Here is a 9,262-nt window from a genome sequence, read left to right as displayed (position 1 = left end):
ACATCCCGGCTGGTGTGGCTCAGTGGATAGAGCGTTGGCCTGCGGACTGAAGGGTTCAGGGTTCGATTCCGGTTAAGGGTTGTGGTCTGGATCCCCAGTAGGGGGTGTGCAGGAGGCAGCCGATCAATGATTCTCCACTAAGATGATGGGGTCATAATATGGCCTCGTCGGGGGACTGTTTTGATGGCACTTTTGGTCACGAGGGGCTGTGGTTGTGACAGATATTCTCAGGAGTAAAAAATCCACCTATTCACACACTGTATGAAACCAGTCATCTGTCAAATACTAGAGTTTATTGAATCTTAAGAAGTATGGTTTATGTTGTGGTTTCTGTAGGATCCTCATGTGCATTTTCCTTTAAGAACTGGAGAGTTTTTGAATGAATAGAGGGTTCCCATTTCTTCTTTGAACAGATGATAAGGAGGGAGGGAGGGAGGAAAACAGACAGAAAGACAGAGATTTCAAAGGCTGACACACTGTGTCCAGGTGACTCAGCCAGGCGGTGGCGTCTTCTACTCCACAACCACGTCACACCTGAACCTCATTTTACACTTTGTCTTCTTTTATTGTCTAAAAACAAAACAGTAAAGTGAGAGAAGACATTTTCTAAAAACAAAACACTGAGATGAAGAAAAAAAAGGGAAAGAAGCTAATAACACACAGTTCTCAAATTCTCTACTCAAATCCTCCTCACTCAGAGTTCGCTCAGCAGAAGGTCTGGGGGCCGCACCCTGAGCTGCCCCATTGCTAGCCTTGCTGCAGCCACCCTGACCCCTGACCTCTGTCTGCACCTGCAGATCCTGATCAACAAAGGTGAGCGAGCGCAGACACACAAGGCGCTGGGCCAACCTGCCCAGACCCTAGAGCAGTGATGGCGAACCTATGACACGCGTGTCAGAGGTGACACGCGTGTCAGAGGTGACACGCGAACTCATTTTTTTGGTTGATTTTTCTTTGTTAAATGGCATTTAAATATATAAAATAAATATCAAAAATATACGTCTTTGTCTTACTATGGTTGCAAATATCAAAAAATTTCTATATGTGACACGGCACCAGAGTTAGGTTAGGGTTTTTCAAAGTGCTGGCACGCCGAGCTCAAACGGTTCGCCACCACTGCCCTAGAGAAACACGGCGAATGTCCTCCTGCACAGCTGGGGGCCGTTACAGCGCCTTTATTCAGAGAACACCCTTACCAAGAGGACGATACTAAAGGTATCTTGAGCCCTAGCTGGTTTGGCTCAGTGGATAAAGTGTCGACCTGTGGACTGAAGGGTCCCAGGTTCAATTCCGCTCAAGGGCACATGCTTGGGTTGTGGGCTCGATCCCCAGTGTGGGGCGTGCAGGAGGCAGCCGATCAATGATTCTCTGTCATCATGGGTGTTTCTATCTCTCTCTCTCCCTCTCCCTTCCTCTCTAAAAATCAATAAAAATATGTAAAAAAAAAAGATATCTTGATTTTTGTTTTGTTTTATTTTTGCACATTTACTCTGATGCAACTGAAAAGGGTTATATATCCACACGGCGCCAGACTGGATGCCAAGGCTGGACAGGTTTTCTTTTTTTTGTTTTTGTTTTTGTTTAATTTTATTCACATCTTGTTGCCATTAAAGGTTAATTCAAAAAACATTTTTGCTATTCTAACATCCTTTGCCTCTCATCATCTCTTACAAATAAATCCCCACCACAGAGCAGAAATATTAGGAGTTATATTGCAAATGGAGCACATTAAGCAATTTTTAAACCTTTGAAATATGGCTTACGAACAATTTTACACAGCGAGAACAGGTTTTCTTGTTGAATTAGGAACTGAACCCCCCCGACGAGCACATATATCGCTTATCTCTCTCCTTACACAGCCGCTAAGACCGTATTTCCCCTTAAAAAAAAAAAAAAAAAGACAAATTCACCCCTGTCCCAATGCCGGTGCTAACCAGACTCATTCTCCCTTTTCTTTTTCCTTTTCCCAGCCATTCCAGTCATTCAGATGCCAAATCCCTATGAGGAAGGAAGACAGGACACTGGTTTCTATGGACAACAGGTAATTTCATTGAAACTCATTTCCTCAGGCCTCCAGATGGAACCATGCCTTTCAGCGAAAGAGGACCCGGACTGACGCACATGGCCAAGAACTTGGGACAGGTGAGGCGCACACAACTCGAGAAGACTCGGCGCACGCCGCGCACGGCCCACTGGCCAATGGACCCCCCCTCTCCACGCCCCCTTCCCCCCACCGACTGTCTCCACTCGGCCCAGAAGATGAATGGAGCTAAAGAAGGCAAAGCAGTCGGATGGACGGAAGGAGCCAGTCCTTTCTGATTCAGACCCGGCGTAATGCTGGGGAACTCTCCACCATTACCAAACTGAGCAGTTTATAAAGAAAAATTAAAAACAAAAATTAAAAGGAGTCAGATGATCCTAGCCAGAGAGTAGATTTTAAAATATACGGCGTCCCCCCAAAATGTACACATGCTATGACTGTAGATTCTATTACATTTTGAAAATGAAAAGTATTTTTAAAAGCACTGCCTTGCCCTAACCGGTTTGGCTCAGTGGATAGAGCGTCGGCCTTCGGACTGAAGGGTCCCGGGTTCGATTCCGGTCAAGGATGTTTCTAACTCTCTATCCCTCTCCCTGCCTCTCTGTAAAAAATCAAAAAAATATTAAAAAAAAAATAAAAAAAAAAAATAAAAAGCACTGCCTTTATCATTATTCAAAGTGTGCATACATTTTTGGGGGGAACGCCCTCTACGTGTGTGTTTAAAATCCAATTCATTCTGAGCAGTTTCGGTGGCTGAGATCTTCGTGGATTAATTGAAGTGGGTTGGTGGAGGCTCTGTTTGTCCTAAACGCAGACACGCTGAAGGGAAGCGAGATTAATCTGATAAAGGCGTCACTGTTTCTAATCGGACTGATGGGCAAGCGCAGGATGGGTGGGAGAGGCAACATTGGGTGAGATATCGTCAAGTGATGAACTACCTTGAAGCCAAAGCAATCAAGTAGAGAGCCCTAAAAATTCCTCCGGCATCTTGGGGCAAGTGTCCCCATCTTGGCCTTCTCTACGCAGAGCAGAAGCACTTTGTCAGATTTGGTGAAATGCACTCGTCAGGGGAGAGCTGTAGCTGGGGGCAGCTCCCCTCCACTTACCAAAATTAAACACGAGACATTCATTTCCATTCTGAGAGGAGGGGGTGACATTTTGATAATACTTCCAATTTGCAGAATAGTTGAAAATCCAAGAGCAGACTTACCAAACATTTTTTTTTAAAAAAAACTGTCACCTATTTGTATTTGCTCGTTGTAATGAAAAGTAATGCGAAACATTTGTTACTCGTCCTTCTTTCTTATAAATAATGTAGCAAGTAGTTATTTTGTCTTCAGAAAAAAAAAAGATAATTTTCTCTACATTATCGTGATTGAATAGAATAAAGTCAAGCTGTTTTTGTAATTGGTAGGGAAGAGCAAGGAATTCCTACTGGAGTATTTTGTCTTAACGCATTGCTTTTGTCTGATTAGACACATTTTCAAAAAATTAGGGTACAAAGACACATCTCCCCAAAATGGTATCTACAATCTTAGATACCAATCTTACCCAGAGGTAACTACCATTAACATTTTTGCAATGTACAAATGTATACAAATATATGCAACACAGATTTATTTGCAAGTGTGTTTTTCATGAAAGCATAAGAACATATTTTTAAAGGAATAGCTAACTAAAATGAAGGGCAATTTTCTGCTTATTTTAATGGCTTTAAAAGTGCAAATATTAAGGCTTTCTCCCCCCTCCCCCAAATTATCAGGTAAGGATCTATGTCTCATCATTTATTTAACTTAGCATATATTATCCAGTATTCAATTTGTTTTCAACCTTTCACCACTACAAACAGAATATACCTTTGAATTAAAAGCTAAGTCACACACAGATAGGGAAGATTTTACTTAGACTGCTTTATACTGTGAGTTAGAAATGCCAGACAAATGTTCTAATGGATAGTGATACTTTATAAACCTTTGGAACCACAATTCCATGCGGCATTATAGATGAACTAGAGGCCTGGTGCATGAAATTCATGCAGGGGGGAGGGGAGGGGATCCCTCAGCCCGGCCTGCACCCTCTCCAATCCAGGACCCCTCGGGGGATGTCCGACTGCCAGTTTAGGCCCGATCCCCTCTCGCAATCCGGGACCGGCAGTCAGACATCCCTCTTGCAATCCGGGACCGCTGGCTCTTAACCACTCACCTGCCTGCCGGCCTGATCGCCTCTAAATGCCTCTGCTTCGGCCCTGCCACTGTGGCTTTGTCCGGAAGGACATCCAGAAGGATGTCTGGAAGACATCCTATATAATTAGCATATTACCCTTTTATTAGTATAGATATGTCTTATTTCCCTTTGCATTTTTCCTTTGAAGTCATTAAAAAGTAGGTAGTGGTATTTGTGTTGAACACACTGACTTCCACATTGAAGCATCCTGAGTTACAAGGGGGGGCAGGCGACACTGATGCTGAATGTAAGGAAATAAGTTGCTCGATCTACTCTGCCTTCCCCAGCGGACCTGAGCTCTCCCGTGGCCCTGGGGGCGGGAGGGCACCTGGGGAATTCCAACTCGCATGATTTCTCATTCCTGCCTCTTCTCCTTCAGCTGTGGTGATCTGTGCTGTCTTCATCCAATACCTCCTTTAATTTGGCTGAAAATGCCAGATTACTTCCTATAAGTCTCACTCTGATTGTAATCACGCCTCTACTTTTAAACACCTCAGCCAGTGAATGAATGCAGTCCACGCTGAGAGCTATTTCTGTGATCTTGAATTTTATGTAGGTCTTTGCTCTTCTCTGTACCTTAACAGGGATAACCAGAGACCCCAGACACTATTTACTTGGAATTCCATAAAGACACCTAGTAGCTCAAATAACACACATACTGAATATAGTCTATTAAACTAAGTGTATCAACACAGTATTGAGAAATTTAAAACAATTTTTGGAACACCATCAATGTTTTATCACTGGATAGTGTAAAACTATTATTTATTGTATTCATTAACATAAAGTAAAAGTACTTCTGATTTTTGTGAGTTCTATTTCTTGTCGTGTTTTTTAGTCTATTTTGGAGATTTGAAAAATGAAACCAATGATTTTTTTTTAATGTTAAAAACCCATTGCACTAGAATTAAAATGTGCCTGGCTTTGTTATGCATTAATATTATTATAGCATGGCTTTTTAAATGCTTGATGATTAAGTTACTTAAAATACTTAGCAAAAAAAAAAAGCATACCTTTATAAAATCTGTCCAGCTTTTGAATATGACTTTCCATACTTGGAGAAGAGATCGAATGATGGTAATATAGTTTGGAAATCCTAGAATAAAAAAAGAGCAAAGATTACCACAGAGCCCTTACTGACTTTTATTATTATTATTATTATTATTGGTTTTAAATATATATGACAATGACTAATTTTCAAAAAAGGAAATGAAATGATTAGCTTTATTTAAATGACCTTAGTTTAACCTTTTTTATATTGATTAATTATATTTAGTGTTTATTTTAATATAATACTTTTCATATGTAAAATAACTCATTTTTAAAATGTACATTTTATGGATACAGACAACAGTATAATTGCCAGAGGAAAGGGTTTGGGGAAGGTAAAATAAGGTAAAGGGGGAATAAATGGTGATGGAAGGAGACTTGATGTGGGGTGGTGAACACAATACAATATACAGATGATGTATTACAGAATTATATACCTGAAACCTGCATAATTTTATGAACCAATGTCACCCCAATAAATTCAATAAAAAATATGATGAAATACATGTACATTTCAACTTTTATTTTTTACGTTTCCTTTGGATAAAAATATGTTCAAACTGTATATGCTTTAAAAGCATCGAATGCATCTAGTAGAAGAGAAGAAAGACCTAAAGTCAATAATCTCAACTTCCACTTTCGGAAACTAGAAAACAGTGAGCAGCAGAAGAAAGACATAACCAAATCAGAGAAAAAACCATGAAACTGAAACAGAGACGAGCGAAAGTCAACAAAACCAAAAGCTGGTTCTTTGAAAAGATCAATAAAATCGATAAACACCTGGCCAGGCTAAGTGAGAAAAAAGAGAGAAGTCACAAATTAGTAACAGTTACTAAGAGAGATGGGTGGTCACTACTGGTGCCATGCACTTCAATTCAAACGATAAGTGAAGAAGTGTGAGCAACAGTGGACCACACATTGGATAACTCAGGTGACCTGGACCAATCACTTAAAAGACAGCCCACCAAAACTCACACACAAGGAGAAACACATAATCTGAATAGGCCCGTATCTATTGAAAAAAATCAAATCAGTAATTAATAACCTTCCCAGACAGGCTTTGATTCTTTCTGGTGAATTCTACCAAACAAGGAATAGATAATACTGTTCCAGAAAACGGAAGCACTTCCTAACTCCCTCTGCTTCGTCACCTAGAAAATGGAGATGTCCACCCCGGCCAGTGTCCCTTAGTGGTTAGAGCATCGGCCTGCTCACTGAAGGGTTGCTGGTTTGATTCCTGGTCAAGGTCACATACCTGAGTTGCAGAGTCAATCCCTGGCCCAGGTCAGGGTGTGTGGGGGAGGCAACCAATCCATGTCTGTCTGTCTGTCTCTTTCTTTCTCTCTCTCTCCCTCCTCCCTCATTTCCACTCTCTCTAAAAAAAAAAACAAAACAAATTCGGGTGAAGATTAGCAACAACAAAAAAGTAATTAGCTAGAAAAAAATTCATGTGAGAACGAATGCATTGCCTGGGGAAGTGGCGGGGGGGGGGGCATTTTTCTTTCCAAGACAATGACTAACTTTTGTCAAGGTTGGGTGATCCCGTGAGAAAGTGATCCCCCTCCCCAGAGAAGCACGGAGGGATACTAGCACATCTTCCCTCCACTTTTCTTGACATTTGTCTACATCTGAGATTTGGGGGATGGGATTTATGATGGCTTCTTGGTGAGCTGGAGGGAAGGCCCTGGCATACCATATCTTGTTCATTTTCTAATTACCTCCTGAAGAAGCGAACACCGTGAAGCAATACACCGGGTCATTTAAAAGGCATAGGGGGCCCGGCCAGTGTGGCTCAGTCGGTTGAGCATTGTTTTATGCACCAGGAGGTCACTGGTTCGATTCCTGGTCAGGGCACATGCCTGGGTTTCGAGTTTGATCCCAGTAGAGGGAGTGCAGAAGGCAGACAATCGGTGTTTCTCTCTCATCAATTCTTCTCTCTCCCTCTTCCTTCATCTCTCTCTAAAGTCAATAAGAACTTTTTTTTTTTTTTGGAATAGCTAACTGAAATGAAGGGCAATTTTCTACTTACTTTAATGGCTTTAAAAGTGCAAATCTTACCCTGGGAATCAACTAGTCATTAAACCTTAAAATAAACAGTCATATCGCCTTGCCTTCATAAAAGTCAGTGTGTTTCCTTCTGTAGTCTATCATTTTCATCAAACATTGTTTTCTACTTGTTGGTTTATTCTTTCACTGTGAAAACATGTATGATAATGTTTGGTATAAAAATCAAGAAATTAGTCTCCCGGCGGGGAGTCTGCTAACAACACCGTTTTAATCTTATCCTTCAAGCAGAGGCAGAAAACATATTAATTGCAGCTTAATTTATGCAACAAATATTTCATTTTAATTATGCTTAATTTTTGTCAAGCTATAAAAATGTCAATAGTTCTGACACAGTGTTTGCCTACAAGTTTTTTTTTTTAAAGCGTAAGAATTAAAATCAAACGCTGGTTCTGAAAGAAACTATGAAAGATTTCTAATTACTGCTGGCGTTTTTGGAAAAAAAAAAAATTGCTACTCTAGTGGCCCCCAAATAACATCTGGGAATGTGTGAACTTGAAGCTTTATTACCCGGTATTTGTAATTCCTAGTAATATACATGCATCATTAACAGGATGAAATTCTCACGGGAAGGACTGTTTAATTTTTTAATTTTTTTATTCATAGGATTTATCAGTGACTGTCATTGACTGGTGCCTTTTCGCTACAGAAGGGTTTTTGTTAATTCCTCTCAGGGAAACTAAGACAAGAATAAGTGAAACTGACTACTGCTGATCCATTGCATTGAACAAAAGAACATTTACCACGAACAGAAGGGGCAAGAAAAATGTCCAGCCATCGAGGCTGAGCGGCATGAATTATATTCAGCAAAACATTAGCAAGCTCTTGCCCCGGCCTGGGTGGCTCAGTCGGTTGGGGGTCATGCCACGCACCCGAGAGGTTGCTGGTTCGATTCCGTAGGGTCAGGGTGCATGTGGGAGGCAACCGATCAATGGACATTTCACTCTCACATGGATGTTTCTCTCCATCTCCCTCTCCCTGCCTCTCTTTCTAAAAGTCAATTACAAAATCTTTTTAAACAGTTATTAAGCACTTACGAAGTGCAAATCCTCCCCAAACGCTGTCACACCTATAAAGGCTACCTCCTCCCAGAAAGCATTCGTCTTCAGATGGAAATGCCAGCTCCCTGCACTGAGCATCGGTGCCCAATCACGCTCCTCCCAGCCCTGGTCCAGCGTCTGTTTTGCATCAGTGACTGCCTCCCAGTGTGAGCCCCTCCTGGGGGCAGGATCCTGGCCTTCTGTGTTATATCCACCCCTCCCACATTCACATATACGTGAGAATATACATGAATAAAATGTTCTGGGTGTTCTGTTTTTGGAAACATCACTCTTATTTCAAAACCCTCTTTTGTGAAAGATGTATACACCCATATTTTAAAATCATTCGTTGGGAAAGCTTCTAGTTTTAAGCTGGCAGAGCAATTAATTTCCTGCCTTATCCTCAGAAATGACCCCCCACCCCGCCCCCGAACTTGGAGGATTATAAACATCTACAAAACAGCATCTGCAGGAATACCAGGAAACAGCAGGGGCCCCAAATCATCATCTATGTCCCGCCAGATGAGCGGGGCAGCATCCCAGACTTAAAAAGGAAGGGAGAACATGCTCTAGCCGGTGTGGCTCAGTGGACAGAGCATCGGCCTGCAGACCAAAGGTTCGATTCGGGTCAGGGGCACATACCTCGGTTGCAGGCTCCTTCCTGTCCAGGGCCCTGGTCGGGGCTTGTGCAGGAGGCAACCAATGGATGTGTTTTTTTCACATCAATGTTTCTCTCTTGTCTTTCCCTCTCTCTTCCCCTCTCCCTAAAAAAAAAAAAAAAAAAAAAAAAAAAAAAAAAAAAAAAAAAAAGGAAGGGAGAACAGACCAAAGAAATTCCATCCTG

At 41.5% G+C, this 9,262-nt stretch overlaps 1 long non-coding RNA gene across 1 annotated transcript; it reads right to left on the bottom strand.

Annotated features, from left to right (window-relative positions):
* Nucleotides 1-274: 274 nt before the first annotated feature.
* On the bottom strand, nt 275-5,328 carry LOC111824610. Its single transcript, XR_002827717.1, has 2 exons — nt 5,278-5,328; nt 275-570 (listed from the first exon to the last, which is right to left on the bottom strand). It is a non-coding gene; the product is annotated as an uncharacterized LOC111824610 (long non-coding RNA).
* Between the last annotated feature and the right edge of the window lie 3,934 nt (nt 5,329-9,262).

This window comes from Myotis lucifugus, unplaced genomic scaffold (genome assembly GCF_000147115.1).
Source record: "Myotis lucifugus unplaced genomic scaffold, Myoluc2.0 scaffold_2900, whole genome shotgun sequence".
Lineage (NCBI taxonomy): Eukaryota > Metazoa > Chordata > Mammalia > Chiroptera > Vespertilionidae > Myotis > Myotis lucifugus.
The sequence above is the reverse complement of the archived record's forward strand: the minus strand, read 5'-3'. Positions and strand labels throughout refer to the sequence as shown.